This window comes from Planococcus citri, chromosome 1 (assembly GCF_950023065.1).
Source record: "Planococcus citri chromosome 1, ihPlaCitr1.1, whole genome shotgun sequence".
Lineage (NCBI taxonomy): Eukaryota > Metazoa > Arthropoda > Insecta > Hemiptera > Pseudococcidae > Planococcus > Planococcus citri.
The window spans coordinates 59,236,600-59,253,458 of record NC_088677.1 but is presented as its reverse complement, the minus strand read 5'-3'; the positions used below and the strand labels follow the sequence as shown (position 1 = coordinate 59,253,458).

Sequence of the window (16,859 nt, the reverse complement as noted above, 5' to 3'; positions counted from 1 at the left end):
ACTCATATTGTTTCTAATAAGATATTACCGCCACCGTTGCCCTCGCTGTGATAAAATGTTGGATATTTTTAATCCTACGGAGGAAGATACGAATCGCTTATAGGCTTATAGAAGCAAGTTGCGGAAGAGTAGTTTTATATGAGAGATTTTCTATCGCGTCGTGTGTTTTCTAGAGGCATTTCCAGTGCAATTTTCAACTTGTCGGATTTTCATTTCTCTTGCATCGTATCTATTAAAAGGTAAACTTGATGGGTGGAAAAATGGCCTGAAGTTTGAAATTAGGCTAAATACCACCTGAAAATGTAAATTAGGTTGCGGTGGTGGTTTTACTAATTCAGCGAAATGTGGTATATTTATGTAAGTCTCTGTTTCAATTTTCCATTATATTTTGGGGACCACTTTTGATGAGTAAGCATAAGAGTAATTTTAAGGTCCTGTTTTTTTCTTCTGGCAAACTTGAAACTTGATAAAAAATTTGAAAGTGTTTTGATTTCTAAAATAAAATTCAAACTACATACATAGAAATTAAGAATTCATAAATCACGTTGTGATTTGGGATACCCTGAGATTGAAATTGTCTAAAAATCATTAAATGCGGAATTTTTTAGAATTCTTCAATTTTTTTTGGAAATTTTTTTCTCAAAAAACGACGGATGTTTTCAAGGGGAAAAAATACATATCAAGTGAAAAATAATTCTATGATAAAATTTCCAAACCTCGTGTGCGTTTTCAATTTTGAAAAAATTTCGGTTCAAAATTTGAGGATCGCAATGAAATTGATTGAAAAATTACAATTTTATGAATATCAACAAAACTTTCATTCTATTTTGTTGATTGGAACCCCCTCCCTCCAATCAAACGCTAAAAAATAAAACTTTAGATAACATGTTATCTAACTGCAAAATTTAAGGAACGAATGTCAACATAGGACAGTGAACGATTTTTGAACAATGGAGTTTTCTTGGTCCTTCTTATTTCACTGAAGACTGCTGAAGAGTGTTTTTGCTCATGTTTGAACCAAATAAAAAATTGAAGAAAAGGGGGAAGGTTAAGAAATATCCAATCTAACTGCTTCTCGAACTTTCAAGCTGCAGATGTGAACCTTTCTAAGGGTTGTAAATCTAAAATTGTTGGTGTATTTATTCGAGTCCATTTCGCCATCATTTGGATATTTACTTTTTCAAGATTTAAAAAAACCAAAAAACGTGTTTAATAGCCACTTTATTTCCTGCTACTTATGAGGGTTATGGCAAAGTATTGAAATACAAGATAGGTAGGTCTAGTAAGTCTGTATTGAGCTTAAGCTCAGAAGTTCTGATCTTTTTTCTTTTCTTTAAAAAAAATAAAATAAAAGCCAATTTAAAAAAATCATTTTACCATAATGTGTGGCTTAATTGAAATGCTGAATACTTTGTCGTGTTGTGTCTGATCTAGATGGACTACTTTAATCAAGACTAAATCGAAAATGTATGTCCCGTGCGTAAGTGCATTTTTCGATTTTTGGCGAATTTTTTATAGCAAAATTTGGGCCAAAAACACAAAAAAATCAGAATATTAGCAAATTGACCTAAAAAAAGCGGAAACTCGATGTACGTATCCTATTCTCGAATTCTTAAATGGTTTCAAACCGTGTTGAGCAGTTCAGAGCCTTTGATAGATTTTTGAAAATTGAAATTTCCACAAAATTTTAACTAATGAAGTTTCAAGTTGAATTTTACCGTATTCCAATACCTATTTCAACATGCTGGGTTGATTGGAGGCGATTTCTAGCTTTTGAGGTCTTCAGCCATGAGTTAAAAATTGCAGTTTTTTCAAAAGTGCCGTAAAAACAGTCCATATGAAAGCGATTGGTGCTTGTTAGCGACCTATTTGATCGATTATATGCATAATTTCCCGGGTTTTCTTTCAGTTCTGGATCTAAAATCTATCATAGCTGAACAATGTACGGTTTCGAACTGGCAGTAATCGATTTTGGAAAAATTGTGTGGTATCGATCATAGGTCACTGACAACTGACAAGCACCAATCGCGTTTATACAAGTGCCAAAGTTGATTTGGAAAGTTTTTATGGCATTTTTTAAAAATAGGAATTTCCAGTATTCGGCTGGAGGCTCCAGAACGACTTGAAACTTCCTTCAATTGAATCAGCATTTTAAAATCAGGCTATAAAAAGTAAATTCCAGCTTTCCAACGTCATCTGGTAAAAATTTGTGGAAATTTCAATTTTTTAAAATCTGCTATGCTGGAAACTCTAGAGCTGCTCTAAATGATTTGGAACTGTTTCCAATCGATTTGGGTGATCGAAATAGGATGGGGGGAATGAGTTGATGTTGCGGACACTTTTTTGAAAAATTAATTTTTGAGCTTCCAGTGGTAGTTTAGGGTCCAGTTAATAAGACGACCTCAAAATATGCTCCTTTGAGCACATTTTAGGACTGTAACAATTTTTTTGTTTCATTAGGCCTTTGGGGGTTAATTTCTAACAAATGCTTTATGCGGTGTCCGAAACAGGCGCCCCCTCCATTCCCCTACACACCAAACTTCAGCTTTTCAAGTGAATATGATGAAATTTTCATTTTTCGCATTTTTGGCCCTTTGATTTTTAAAAATTCACCAAAAATTGGAAAATGATGTATTTTTGTATGATTTTTTGATTCAACTTTTTTGTCTGGTTCGAAAATGTTCCTGCCAGTTGGATACCCCTTCACCCTTGTCAGTGTGATGAATCTGTTGCTATTTCTGAATAATTCGAAGATTTTGTTGACACTGGGAGCACAACTTACAATAGCTCTTACTCATCCACCAAATATTGTGTGAGATTTGCTTCAGGGATCCTTTTACGTATAAGTACCCATTTTGTATGAAATTCTTTTCAAAAATTCTCTTTTTATTTGGGAATATTCTTTTTAAAAATATACCTTCCACAAAAAAAGGCTTTCGTAGTTCTGCCGGCGTAATAAAGCATAAATGTAGATTTCTAGGTACCTACACTTACTACCTATTTGTGTATAGGTACCTGTTCGTATGTATATCGATGACGACGACGACGAAGAAGACGACTTATTATTACGCTTTATATGTATACTTCGTATAAGGATTTCGCCGGCGAATATACGTACGCATCCAAGTCGATAACCTGAGGCTGTTCTTATTTATGTATATACTATAGCACTAAGTAGGTTGTATAAACCGATGCGTATGAGTATTCCTTCGTATAACATACTCGTACACAATACTCGAAGGCGACGACGACGACGGTGTGTATTTATTATGCGGTAACCGCTGAGTGAGAAAATTGAACGATATAGAGAGATGCGGAGCGAGTAAACTTATACACGTGAGTATGTATGTGTATAATTTGGCTTCTAAAATGTTGTTCGATAACTGCTGAATAAACAAGCCTAACGCCACTTATCGGTTTCTCGAGCGTATGTTTTCATTGGAAACGCTCGTCTTCTTTTTACGCGTTTGTGTATACAATATACGTAGATATTTTTTAAGGGTGGAAATTTCATTTCTCTACCAATAATGGTGGTGGAGGCTTTTCATGTACCTACGTAGAAAGACGACGTGAAACATACTTGCTGCGTACCTACTTACTCACGCAGTAGCGAGTAGCTTGTATGTAAAAGTGGCGGACATTTTGATACATGTGTGAAGACTGTGGTAAAATATGTACATATACAGCTATTTAACTATACAGTTACCTACTTATATGGTATTGAATAAAATGAAAACAAATATTTCAACGAGATGCTATACTTACGGTACAATATTCGAGTTAAAATGTTGATAGCATTTGTCGAAGAATGGTAAGTGCTTGGGAACCATTTAGAGAAGAAAAAGACTCGATGGTGTTTACTTACCTATGAATATGTTCCATCAACCATTATACGATAAATACGTAAACGTCGCCGAATAGTGTTGCCTGGAACGTTATCTACATGTATAATTTGACCGTGAACTTGACAATTTTCCAGCAGATTGACGTTCGTACGTTTCTTTGGTTTGTGTTTCTTCACTTACTTCCGGTCAGTCGAATACCTACACATTATTTTGGATCTCGCAATCCATTCTGTAGAACGGATCAACGCCAATGGTAATCACCACGTAAAATTAGGTATCTGTTTGGTGAGTGCCTAAGCCTAATATCCGAATGCAGTCGAACGAGCCTCTTATCCAAATCCGTCGGTAATCGATTCAACAACCATCCGTAAGAAGATGACCAATTTATCACGCATAATGAACCAGAGACTCGATAGTCGATAGCATAGGAAAAACGTTTGATTAAAATGAATTTAGGTACTTCGAAACATGGAACGGATGCTACATGATCAATGCGTCCAAGGTGTAATTGAAACCTTACCATGAAATGATTTGTAGGTTTTTGACTTCCCCTCTCGTCGTATGGTGTTTTATGCGTGCTCGGAGAGTAAACGTTGAAAAAAATTGTATGTTTTTATGTTGAAGGTTTTGTAAACATTGTGGGTACTCATACGTGCAGGGTGTTCTGTTTGAATGGTCGAATAATTTGTTTCTCAATACAGCAATCTGAATTTGTACTTGAGTGTAAATTCTGCCACTGATGGCTCATTTTTTTTTAAAGCGAAGATGAAAGAGACTCTTGGAGTATTGGAGGTCAAATTCAGCAAATGAACTGATATGAAAATCTACTTGTTTTGAATTTAGTAGGAATCGATGTGGCACACCATGTTTTTTTTTTTGGTAATTTTTCCAATTATTATTTAAAAAAGATGGAGCTTAGAAGGCAGGAAGTAGCAGTATCTAAAAATAAGGTGCATATTTGAACACCTTATGTACCTATCTAGAAAATCTGAGGAATGTAATTCCTACTTTTTGGTGCCCTAGAGAGGAGGAAGTGACAGTATCATTGTTTTGATTCCCCCTATGTGAATTTAAAAGGGAAGCTCTCAACTTTGAATTTTCCCCTTGAAATGAAGCTTGGATAAATTTGAAGAAGATCTCAAAAAAAAAAGATCCTTCAATTTCCTACTGCTGAAAAATTTCAAAAATTTGTCCAAAATCGAAATATCAGCTTGAGCTATAAATTGGTGGAATAGGTTTTATTGGGATCCTTTGATTTCAACCTATTCTCTTTTTTTGTTGCAATCAGAAATTGAGGTTATCAGAATGGATTTTGAAAGAAAAAAATTCAAGGATTTTGACCAAGTTAAGACGTTTGTTTTGAATTTAAAATTACTGGGAAAAAAATTGAGCTCTGGAAGTGTCCCTGGTGGGAAGATATGAGTCTTTCAGAAGGAGGTATTTGCGAGAAAAAAATCATGTGTTTTTTCACTCTAGTCCTTGCTCAGCTTTCTTTGAAAAAAAAATGGACCGTTTTTCGAGTATACTTAGTATTTGAGCTTCAGCATCAGCCTAGTCCATTGCCTTTGAAAACCAAGATCTTTTTAAGGGGTTGTGCGAGCGGTTGAAAGTTTGCAAATCGCTTATTTCAGGGTAAATTCGGGTTTTGGAATTATTTTCTCCTCGGATATTATTTCGCATCGATTATTCCAGACACCAAAATGTGTTATTTTTGAAACTGGGGTGACATATTTGAAATACAGTGGTGGTCATTTTTTTTTACTCATTATTGCCAATTTTCAAAGGTCTAGAAAAATTTCCAAAAATGCATCTTTTTTCAAATTTTGTGAAATTGGGAAATTAGCACCATTGTATTCCAAAATATTTCCTTAATTTCAGAAATGATATTTTTCGATGTTTCGTAGGTCTAGCTAATGCGAAATATTTTTGGAGAAAATGTGTATTTAAAAAAAAATGATTTTAGGTACTCTAAAACAATTGATTTGCAAATTTTCAATTACTCACAGTCAGTAAAACCCCAAAAGCGGTCTTGAATTTTGATGAAAATGGCGCAGGTCGAAGAAAAATCTCCAATATCATTTTTTTTGGAAACCGCCCATTTTCCCAAAGCGAATCAAGTAGGGACTGGGGCGAAAAAAAACAAAATTTTAACGGTAGTGCTTCTCTTTGACGACTGATATCTTCCTTTCAGGAGTACCCCTAGAGCTCAATTTTATGTTTGGAGTGACTTTCAAAAATCATATTGGTATTCATCTTCAAAAATATACCATAGGTACTCCATATGTGATCGTCCGCGATAAAACCGACCATCCGTCGCAAAAAATTGAAAATTTTTTTTTCGCGAATTTTTGTTCCCTAAACCATTTAAGGCCCAAAAATAGGCGAAAAAACATTTTCGATTTTTTGCGACGGATGGTTGGTTTTATCGCGGACGGTCACATATACCATTAAATCTATCTTAAGACTTCTTCGTTGGGTCTTCGATTTTTACCAGAGGGGTTGTGGGATTTCAACTTTTCAAAATTTCGATTCGATATTAAAAGGAAATTAAACATAGCAAAGAACATAAAACGAAAAAAATAACATGAAAATGCATTTGTTGTGCTGTAAGTAGACAATGAAATAAACTTAAGCGAACGCTGTAAGTATCTTTAACGTATTGTGTAATTAGTAGAATATCAATAAAACCATAATTTTATCACAAACATTTGAACACTTCACAATTTCTTCAAAAATTTGCACTTCTATTTTTTGTAGACGTTGAATGAAACATGAATAACTTAAGCATAAAATAGTACGGATTAATTTCGACGAAACTTCCCTTTTGAGTGAAGCTGTTTACTTGTGTAGCTCACTGATGATGATGAGCCCTATTATAGGCCCAATATACCTAAGCCCAGTAAACCTTTCTTTTTTTGGGGTTTTGATTTTTCCTTTTTTTCCGTTGTTGAATTTTTGGAATCTGGGTTTGGAGGAACTGATTGTCCCAGTGTGTTTGTTGAATTAGTATCAGTATCTGTTTGTTGAGCGTCTGTTTGTTTAGCACTCGTATCTGATGATTCAGGACCATTTTCTTGTGCCATTACCGTGAAAACGTAGAGTGTAAGTACCACCAAGAGTGCCTTCGAATAAACCATAAAATGAATGCATTAGTCGATTCGAAGAGCTTGATATTGATATGTTTGACATTTTCAGTCTAGTGTCAGAAATATTTTAACTATTTTCTTATACGGTAGGTACCTAATTTTTACGTAGGTATCTATAATTTTTTAAGGAATGCAAAAAAAAGTAGATATCTTGGTTTATAAAAATCACTGTATGTATAATGAGTATACTAATAAGGTCTCATACTTTTGAAATTTGAAATAGAATATATTTGTATATTGATTGATTGATTGATTGATCGATTCATGTAATCAAAATAAGTGTAGAGTAGGTATACTTACGATGACTGTGACTTTCATTTTGTTTTTTATTTTCGTGATCACTAACTTTCAAAACGTACCTAATATTAATTTAGCTACGAGTAAAATGAACCTCAAATTAATCGAACTCATATATGAATGTGCAGTACTGTGATATTTCACTATTTATAGGTACGTAATAGGTGAAATTAGCCAATACCTAGAATCACTTTTGGTAACCATGTCATCGTAAATTTTTGGCAAAAAATTATAAAATATGAGTTCGTTATTTTCACGAAATTTTTGTCAAGAATTTAAGTACCAGAGATAGCATTTTATTACGGTTATTGCTTAAATTTTTTTTCATTTTACGAGGTATTATTCTTTGTGCCGTTATTTCCTTCTTTGTTTCTTCATCATAATTTTGTAAATTATGACATGTACTTACATTATTCAACCGTTCGTAGTAAATAAATCATTTTGGCCTCTTTTGAGTTATTTCCCTTGCTTTGCTTGAGAAATGGACCTTGAAATTCGCCAAAAATACTAGATATTATTTTTTTAGTTGAAATTTTTCAAATTTATAGACAAAAACATTCAGTTTTTTTAAAAATAGGTACCGAAAATTTTGAATTTTTTTGATTTTTTGTTTTTTCCTATTTTGTTGGTCCTGATTTTTGCCGTTTTTTCTCAAAATAGCTCTGATGACCTGAAAAGCAAAATTTTGACGTTTTTTAAAACTGAAGTAAGCGTTTTCATGCATGCAAAAATATGCGCTATAAAATTTCACCATTCGTTTTAAAATTGCATGAAACGTAAAGAAAATAGCAATATGCGATATCTGGTGCATCAGAGGTGTCAATTCATAATTTGAATTGCTGGCCCAACTTTCTATTAAAAATGAAATTCGTATGTATTTTTCTAACAAAATCTCTTCGTAAAGAATCCCTAATTCTGTCTTGGATTTTGATGAAAATGGCGTAGGTCAGCGCAGAATCTCCAATATCCTTTTTTGGAACCAGTCCATTTTCTCCAAAAAGGTTCAATTATAGAGACTATAGGGCCAGGAACCCATGATTTTTAGGAAAATGGTTTTTTTGACGAGTGATAATATGTTCCTTTCAGAAGCATCTCTAGAGTTTTGGTGTTCAGTTTCTCCTTCAAAAATATACCATACCATGGAATATATCTCACAATATACTCAATAGGTATTTTGATTTTCAAAAGATGAGTTGCCGGGTCCCAATTTCTATTTCAACTCTGTATTAAAAGCAAATTAAACATGGTACAAAGAGAGGTGTGATAACAAGAACATCAAACGAGAAAAATAATATGAAAATACATTTTCTGTGCTATTGGTAGGTGATTAAATAAAGTTGAGCGAACGCTGTAAATATCTATATATTGTGTAGAATATCAACAAAACCACAATTTAACCATCATGAACACTTTAAACGCTTAAAAATATTTTCTAAATTCTGCATTTCGATTTTTTGTAGACGTTGAATGAAACGCGATCAAGCATAAAATAATAGTGCAAATTAATTATTCGATAAAACTTCCCTCTAGAGTGTGAGGCCTTGCAGCTTACTGAAGATTAGGCACCAGGCACCTTACCTATGCCCAAAATGCCTTTCTTTGCGTCCTTGTTTTTCGGCTCTGTTCGCGTTTTTGATTGTTGAGAAGGTGATTCTGAAGAATTTGGTTGATCAGTATCTGATTGTTCTTGTTCAGTATCTGATTGTGCCCGTACCATGGAAACGTAGACGGTTAACACCACCAGGAATGCCTTCGAATAAACCATAAAATAAATTCATTAAGAAGCTCGATATTGAAATGTTTGACTTTTTCTGTCTGGTGTCAGATATCCGGACTATTCGCGTATACGGTAATTGTAATAATTTTATAAGAAATTCTACATTAAAAAAAAAATAGACATTCTTGGTTTATAAAAATCACTGTATGAGTGATCTTATACTTGTATGTACTTTTGAAATTTAAGATTGATTGATGTAATAAAAATAAGTGTAAAGTACTTACGATGACCGTGACTTTCATTTTGGCTTTTATTTTCGAGATCACTGACTTTCAAAACGTAATATTAACTCAGCTAGAAAAATGAACTCCAAATCTATCGAACATCTGTGAATGTGCAATGCGCGTGAGACTCAGATATTTCACTATTTATATGTATAGGTAAAATTAGTCAATACCTAAAATTACTTTCGGTGGGCATGTCATCGTAAATTTTTAGCGAAAAAATAATAAAATATGGGTTTGTTATTTTTCCAGAATTTTCTTGCTGAAAATTTAAGTGCCAGAGATAGCATATCACTATGGTTATTATTTGTTATTCATTGCTGAATTTTTTTTTAATTTTTCGAGGCATTATTCTTCGTGCTGTTATTTACTTTCTTTCTTCTTACTTTTGTGAATCATGATTCGTTGATAACAAGTCAGACAGAACAAACGCAGACTTTCGTACAAATCCGCTCCTTAATCATCACTCGCGTAAACATGATAAAAGAAAAAGTAACATACACTTGTCAAAATTGAAAATTTATAATTTGAACATTTGGTAAACCATTATGTACGGTTTTGAAAATTTTGAAAATAAGATCATAACTCATGTTTCACAATTTTTTGTCAACTAATTCACGTTTAAGCATCCACCCGAAACGATTCGTGGTACCTATAAAGTGGTATTTTTTTTCTTTATTCGATACCTATAAATAGTGAAAAAATGCTCATGTGTGCTTATGTAAAAATATAATTGTTCAACTGCGCTGAAGCTCATTCATAATATTATATAAATTGGAATTAGCTACGTTTTGAAACTTCAAAAATTGAAACAAAATGAAAGTAACCATCATCGTAAGTATCTTACATTTATTTTCATTAAAGGAATATTCGAATTTTTGATGATTTCATCGGCCAACAATCAGAATATTCGTTTTTTTCTTGTACTCCTCATAAAATTGGTTTCCGTAGTAATAAGGTTACATATCAGAAAAAATCGATTTTGACAGTTTGCATGACCTCCATGCAACCAAAAAAAATCATTTTGTACCTATTATTATTCAAAGGTATTCCTGTTGGTGTTGATGATCTACGTTTCCGTGATGTCTGCACAAGAAGAAAATACTGCACCAGAAAGTGGTAAAGAATCGAGTCCTGTAGCTAACAATCAGATTAAAAAAAAATCGAGCCTCAAGAAAAAATGCAAGAAACGATTCAGTGGTCTGTCTCGCCACCATAGATTCAAGTGTAAAAAATATGCCTGATTCAAAAAACCTCCATCGAAGCATTTTTGATGCAAAAAACCAACGTGCCGAAAATGCCACCAATCATACAAATAATTTTCAACTTTTTAGTACCATTTTTGGCTGGAGCTCTTTTTTTTCAATAAAAATTCGATCATTTTGAACATTCAAATTCTCTACCACTTTGCTTTGATGAAACTTTTTTGTAGGATGCTTCGTTCCACCTACAGATCGATTTTAATGAAACGTTTCAACTCGAAATGTTTTCCAAAAACATTGAAATGTTGCCTCTTTAAGAAATTATTTTTCAAGGAATACCCTTATGCTAAATAAAGCTGCAATAACTAATCTTTAAAATGGGGTACCTACTGTTGATTCCATGCAATATTTAATTATAAGTTGATGAAAAACTATGAATCAAGTATTTGAAAAAAGAAAATCGCTTCACTTCTTTGAGATGTAGGTAACCTTATTACTCCGAAGGTGCGAAATATTTGACTTGTAACTGAAATAATCAGTTTCAAAAACCTCGTTGACTCGACTAATGAAAAAATTCATTGTGTACTTACCTCGAAGGTATTCCTGGTGGTGTTGATGATCTACGTTTCCGTGATGTCTGCGCAAGAAGAAAATACTGCACCAGAAAGTTCTAAAGAATCGAGTCCTGTAGATCAGAATCAAGTTCAAAAAAAACCGACGCCCAAGAAACGTCAGACATGCAAGAAAATGCGGCGCGGTCGGTCCCAAATATTCCCTAGACTTAGAAAGTGGTGTAAAAAAAATTCCTGATCCAAAAAACCTCCATCGAAGCATTTTGGATGCAAAAAAACCACCGTGTCAAAAGTTCCACCACCAATCATACAAATTTTCTACAATTTTTCAAGTTTGTACCTAGTCGTTTTTGGCAAATGCTCTTTTTTTTCAATAAAAATTACCTACATTAGCTTACCTACATAAAGGCGCATTATAACTAGCGAAACTCGAGGAAGTTTATCAGGAAAACTCGAGGAAGTTTATCAGGAGATTGTAAAATTTTATTTATAATTTGGTTCTGTCCTGTGTTCATATGTACAGGAAATTTGAATGCCTAAAACAAATTCACCAGATCTTTGAAAAAATACACTTTCATTATCAACAACGTTAATTTAATTTTCTTTCAATGCAGTAAAGATCATAAAACCAAACTTGAGATGTGATTTCTTCGTGTTCTGCTCATTTGACATAATTTTCCCTTGCGCTCATCTCTTCCCCCCCCCCCCACATTGTGCTACACTTATCTGTAGAAGTTACTTTAAAAGGGCCTAATAGAACCATTGCACTGATGAGTCAAGTCTTGAAACTTCTGCTGGCAATAATAAGTGCTATAAAACAAGAGTGAACTCTGTCGCCATGGCTATTCAACATAATAATGCTGAAGAGATTATGCAAGAAGCAAAAATCGAGGTTATGGCCCTGAAGATCAATGGAAAACAAATATCAGACAGCCGAACATGAGGCACAGGCTCAGATGATGATTAATAGAATAAATCAAGCAGGAATGAAACTAGGAATGAAGATAAATGCCAAAAAGAAAAAAGTGATGTGATTCTCTAGAACAAATACTGAAAAAGTGAAAATCCATAATATTGACTATGAAGAAATTAAGTGTCACGGAATTCAGATATTTACAGGATCTTATAAATGAGGATGAAAGAGACCTAAAAGAAATAAAGAGCTGGATTGGCATCGCAAAACAAGCGTTCAATAACATTTTTGGCAAAAAATAATAAAATTTGTGGGTTTGTTATTTTCCCAGAATTTTTTTGTTGAAAATTTGAGTACCTGAGATAGCATATCACTATATTTATACCTTGAATTTTTTTCATTTTGCGAGGCATTATTTTTTGTACTGTCATTTCCTTCTTTCTTTCTTCTTGATAATTTTGTGAATCATGACACGTAGATTAAACTGCTCGTATGTAGTAACATAAATCACGTTGAATTATTTTGAGCTATTTCTCTTGCTTTGCTTTAGACATGAACCTCAAATTTAGGAATATAATCGTCCAGCTATGCTGAAGCTCATACTTATACTGTGTGAATTAATATTAGGCCCTACCAATGTTTTGAAATTTCAAAAATGAAAAACAAAATGAAAGTAACCGTCATCGTAAGTACCTTACATTTATTTTTATCACAGGAAATTTCGGAGTTTCGATGACTTCATCGGCCATCAATTAGAATATTCATTTTTTGCTATAAAATCCTAAAAATGTATTCGAGTTACACAGAATATTGAACTTGTTACTTAATCAACTTCAAAAAACTCGTTGACTCGACCATTGAAAAATTCATTGTGTACCTATTGTTATTCTAAGGTAGTCCTGGTGGCGTTAACGGTCTACGTTTCCACGATATCCGCGCAAGAAGGAAATGCTGCGCAAAAACATTCTGGAATATCGAATGCTGAAAAATCAGAATCAGATTCAACAAAATCCGATCCCCAAGAATCATCAGATGCCCAGCCATCGAATCCGCCAAATCAGCCAGGCTCAGGCTCTGAAAGGAAAAATATTCGCTCGTTTCACAGGATTGGTAGACTGATTCATCCTATGCAAGAGGAGAGGAGAGAGAGGATAGAGAGGATAGAAGATTAATAGTATGTCACTGACTCAAAAAACCTCCATTTAAAGCATTTTTGATGCAAGAACCATCTGTGCCAAAAGTGCCACCAATCAGATAAATTTTCAGCAATTACATTGTGTGTGGTTTTTAGCACAGGTGGTCTACAGTGGGTTAAAATTGACGAAGCCCCCGAAAGTTCAACAGGAAAGTGCTTACAAATGAGTTGGTAAAACTTTATGTTTATAAATTGGCTCTCTCCGGTGTTCATACAGGAAATTTAAGTACATACCTAATACCTATCTAGAACATACCCACCTATACAGATCTTTGAAAAATATGTACACTTTCACTATTAATAATACCATATTACGTTCATGCTTTTCATACAACCTTAATTTCATCTTCTTTCAATATGCAGTAAAGGTTGGGAAATTTTTGAAAACCAGTGTGAAATTGATAGAATTTAATTTTAAAAGATTCACGAAAATCTTGTTCAATTAAATTCTATTAATTCACACTGGTTTTCAAAAATTTCCCCGCGTAGGCACCTACTCGTTTGAAGTGACAGAAACATGAAGTTGAAGCTTATCAATTTCATCATAATACCTATGTATTATGTACCTATTTTTTTTTAAAACAAAATTTAAATTTCGGAATTGTGAACTTACCTATCCAATGATGTAGACTAGGTACTTACTGGTAGAATACGTCTGTACTGAAATCTGCAGGGTTTGCAAATTCTTCAACTCGACGAGTGCAGGACCCTGCACACAAAAAAGGACCACGTGTGCGTAGTTGATAGAAATGATCTGATTTACCCTTTATTTTTCAACTGGAACCCAAAATTTATTATTTTTCTTTCTCTTGGGGGGGGGGGGTCGAGTTTCCCCGAACCCCCTATTTGGCGTTGCCCAGATTCACTATCAATTTGAACATTTGGAAAACCGCTTTCTTCGGTTATGAAAGTTTTGAAAACAACTCACGATAATAACTCACGTTTCGCAATTTTTTGTCAACAATTCACGTCTACATACCTATTCACTCGAAACAATTTGTGGTAATACCTAAAATGGATTTTTTTTTTATTCGCTACCTATGAATGATGGAAAATGAATTTGCATGCTCATTTCAGAATGTATAAGTACCTAGTTGGTCAGCTGTGTTTAAGATCATTCTTACTATTTATTATAAATTAATTACCAACGTTTTGAAATTTCAAAAATAAAAACAAAATGAAAGTAACCATCATCGTAAGTACCTTAAATTTATTTTTATTACAGGAATTTTCGGATTTTTGATGATTTCATCGACCAATAATCAGAATAGGTATTCATTTTTTTCTTGTATAGGTGCTCCTTATAAAATTGCGAAAATACTCGCGAGTAACATAAAATATTGACCTTCAATTGAAACGATCAATTTCAAAACACTCTTTGACTCGAACTCGACCATTGAAAAATTCATTGTGTACTTATTGTTATTCTAAGGTAATCCTGGTGGGGTTAACGGTCTACTTTTCCATGATATCCGCGCAAGAAGAAAATGCTGAAAAATCAGAATCAGTTTCATCAAAATCCGATCCAGATACCGAACCATCGAACCCACCACCGCCACCGGTACCACCGAAACTGTCAACTCAGCAAGGCTCAGGCTCTGAAAAGAAAAACGCCGGCTCGTTGGGGAGGCCTATTAGACTGATTCCTACAGGCATGAGAGGATAGAAGAATAAAAATATCTGATTCAAAAAACATCCATTAAAGCATTTTTGATTCAAAAACCATCTGTGCTAAAAGTGCCACCAATCATATAAATTTTCATCATTATAGTTCCAGTTTTGGCAGGGGCTCTTGTTTTTCAATAAAAGTTACATCGAGTGTCGTTTTTGGGCTCCGGTGATCTGCTGGGGGTAAAAATTAGGCTTACTATAAGGCCCATTATGTCTGACGAAGCTTCAGAAAGTTCGAGAGGAAAATGCTGACAAATAAGTTTGTAAAACTTTATACTTATTTATAATTTGGTTCTTTCCAGTGTTCATACAGGAAATTCTAGTACTACCTAGAACAAGAATATGATCAGAACTTATAACAACAAGCTCCCCTACGAGAAGTCTTCGTCAGACAAAAAAAAATACATGCAAATCTGCTCCTTAATCATGACTTGCATAAACATAATAAAATAATTTTAAAAAGTAACATGATTTATGTATTTGTCAAAATTGAGAAATTCGCAATTTGAACATTTGGAAAACAACTAAGAGTACGTGAGCATAGGTATCTTCGGTTATGAAACTTTTGAAAAAAATTCACCATAATAACTCATGTTTCGCAATTTTTTGTCAACATATCCACTCGCAACAATTCGTGGTAGGCACCCAAAATGGATTTTTTTTTCTTTATTCGATGCCTATAAATAATGGAAAATGAGTTGGCATGCTCATTTCAGAATAAATAAGTAGTTGGTCAGCTGTGTTGAAGATCATTCTTTCTACTTATATTAATTAATATTACCTACGGTTTTAAATTTCAAAAATATAAACAAAATGAAAGTAACCATCATCGTAAGTATCTTTTGTTTATTTTTATTGCATGAATTTTCGGATGTTTGATGATTTCATCGACCAACAATCAGGAAATTCATTTTTTTCTTGAACTTCTTATGAAATAGTGAAAATTAACGCGAGTAACGTGAAACATTGCACTTTTAACTGCAATACCTAATCAATTTTAAAAAGCTCGCTGACGAATAATAATGAAAAATTCATTGTATTCACCTATTATTATAATTCAAAGGTATTCCTGGTGGCATTAACGGTCTACGTTTCCACGATAAATGCGCAAGAAGAAAACGATGCACCAGAAAGTTCTGAAGAACCAGAATCAGAATCAGAAGCTTATCTGCCACCGTCACCACCGGCTGGTTCAGGCTCCAAAAAAGGAAAAGACGGTTTCTTTAGAGGCACATTAGGCGGATTGGGCGGCGGAGTGGACGGACTCTTCAACAGGGGAAGAAAAAACAATACAAATTCTCGATCCAAAAAACCTCCAACTCCATCATAGCATTTTTGATGCAGAAAACCGCCTGTGCCAAAAAATGCCACCAATCATAAAAATTTTCTATAATTTTACAACATTGTGGTGCCGTTTTTGGCAGTGGCTCTTTTTTTCAATAAAAATTACATTTCGTGTCGTTTTATGAACTCTCGATGTAAAAACCTACAGGAAATGATCAAACTTGGTAAATTCGGTGGTTGAGTTGGATCAATAGCAGCAGGTTTATCTTCAATGTGTCCAAATTGTCTGATTTAATGTTGAAAAATTGTGCTATGATCAAAATTCACAATTTATTTGCTTACAAAGAACTTCACATTTTGAGCGCTGGACAACAATTTTGAACTTTTTTTTGGTGTTTGGGTCGGAAATGCACTTAATCGATAGTTTAGACCCTAAAACAAAAAACAGAACGAGTTTTCAAAATTTCAGTCGTTTTTGTGGTCAGGAGAGGACACTGAGCGATGAGATAAACAAGGTATTAAGTCATTTAATAGTCGACCTCGACTTATTCGTGAATGTAACTTGATACAGAGTAAATATAGAAGTAGTGGGAAGAATTTTACTGGAGATGTTTCCCATTCAAGTTGCTTCTTTTTCGTTTACTGGATGCTGAATGTACAGCTTTTTTGGTGTCGTTGTCGTGGTTGAGGTGAAGCTGTATCATCTTCAGTCCCTACATGTTGTCACGACTCT

At 33.9% G+C, this 16,859-nt stretch overlaps 4 long non-coding RNA genes across 5 annotated transcripts; 2 read left to right on the top strand and 2 right to left on the bottom strand.

The window, feature by feature from the left end:
* Positions 1–6,421: 6,421 nt before the first annotated feature.
* On the bottom strand, positions 6,422–7,483 carry LOC135842380 (uncharacterized). The gene is made up of 2 exons (XR_010558119.1): positions 7,292–7,483; positions 6,422–6,967 (listed from the first exon to the last, which is right to left on the bottom strand). It is a non-coding gene; the product is annotated as an uncharacterized LOC135842380 (long non-coding RNA).
* A 1,149-nt stretch (positions 7,484–8,632) lies between these two features.
* On the bottom strand, positions 8,633–9,599 carry LOC135833128 (uncharacterized). 2 transcript variants are annotated; one of them, XR_010556411.1, is made up of 3 exons: positions 9,463–9,599; positions 9,290–9,391; positions 8,633–9,038 (listed from the first exon to the last, which is right to left on the bottom strand). It is a non-coding gene; the product is annotated as an uncharacterized LOC135833128 (long non-coding RNA). The 2 variants fall into 2 exon arrangements; XR_010556410.1 differs by lacking the exon at positions 9,463–9,599 and having other exon boundaries at positions 9,290–9,454.
* A 2,663-nt stretch (positions 9,600–12,262) lies between these two features.
* Positions 12,263–13,493, top strand: LOC135833127 (uncharacterized). Its single transcript, XR_010556409.1, has 2 exons — positions 12,263–12,661; positions 12,870–13,493. It is a non-coding gene; the product is annotated as an uncharacterized LOC135833127 (long non-coding RNA).
* A 642-nt stretch (positions 13,494–14,135) lies between these two features.
* LOC135842373 (uncharacterized) lies at positions 14,136–16,306 on the top strand. The gene is made up of 3 exons (XR_010558117.1): positions 14,136–14,366; positions 14,604–15,673; positions 15,906–16,306. It is a non-coding gene; the product is annotated as an uncharacterized LOC135842373 (long non-coding RNA).
* Positions 16,307–16,859: the final 553 nt, after the last annotated feature.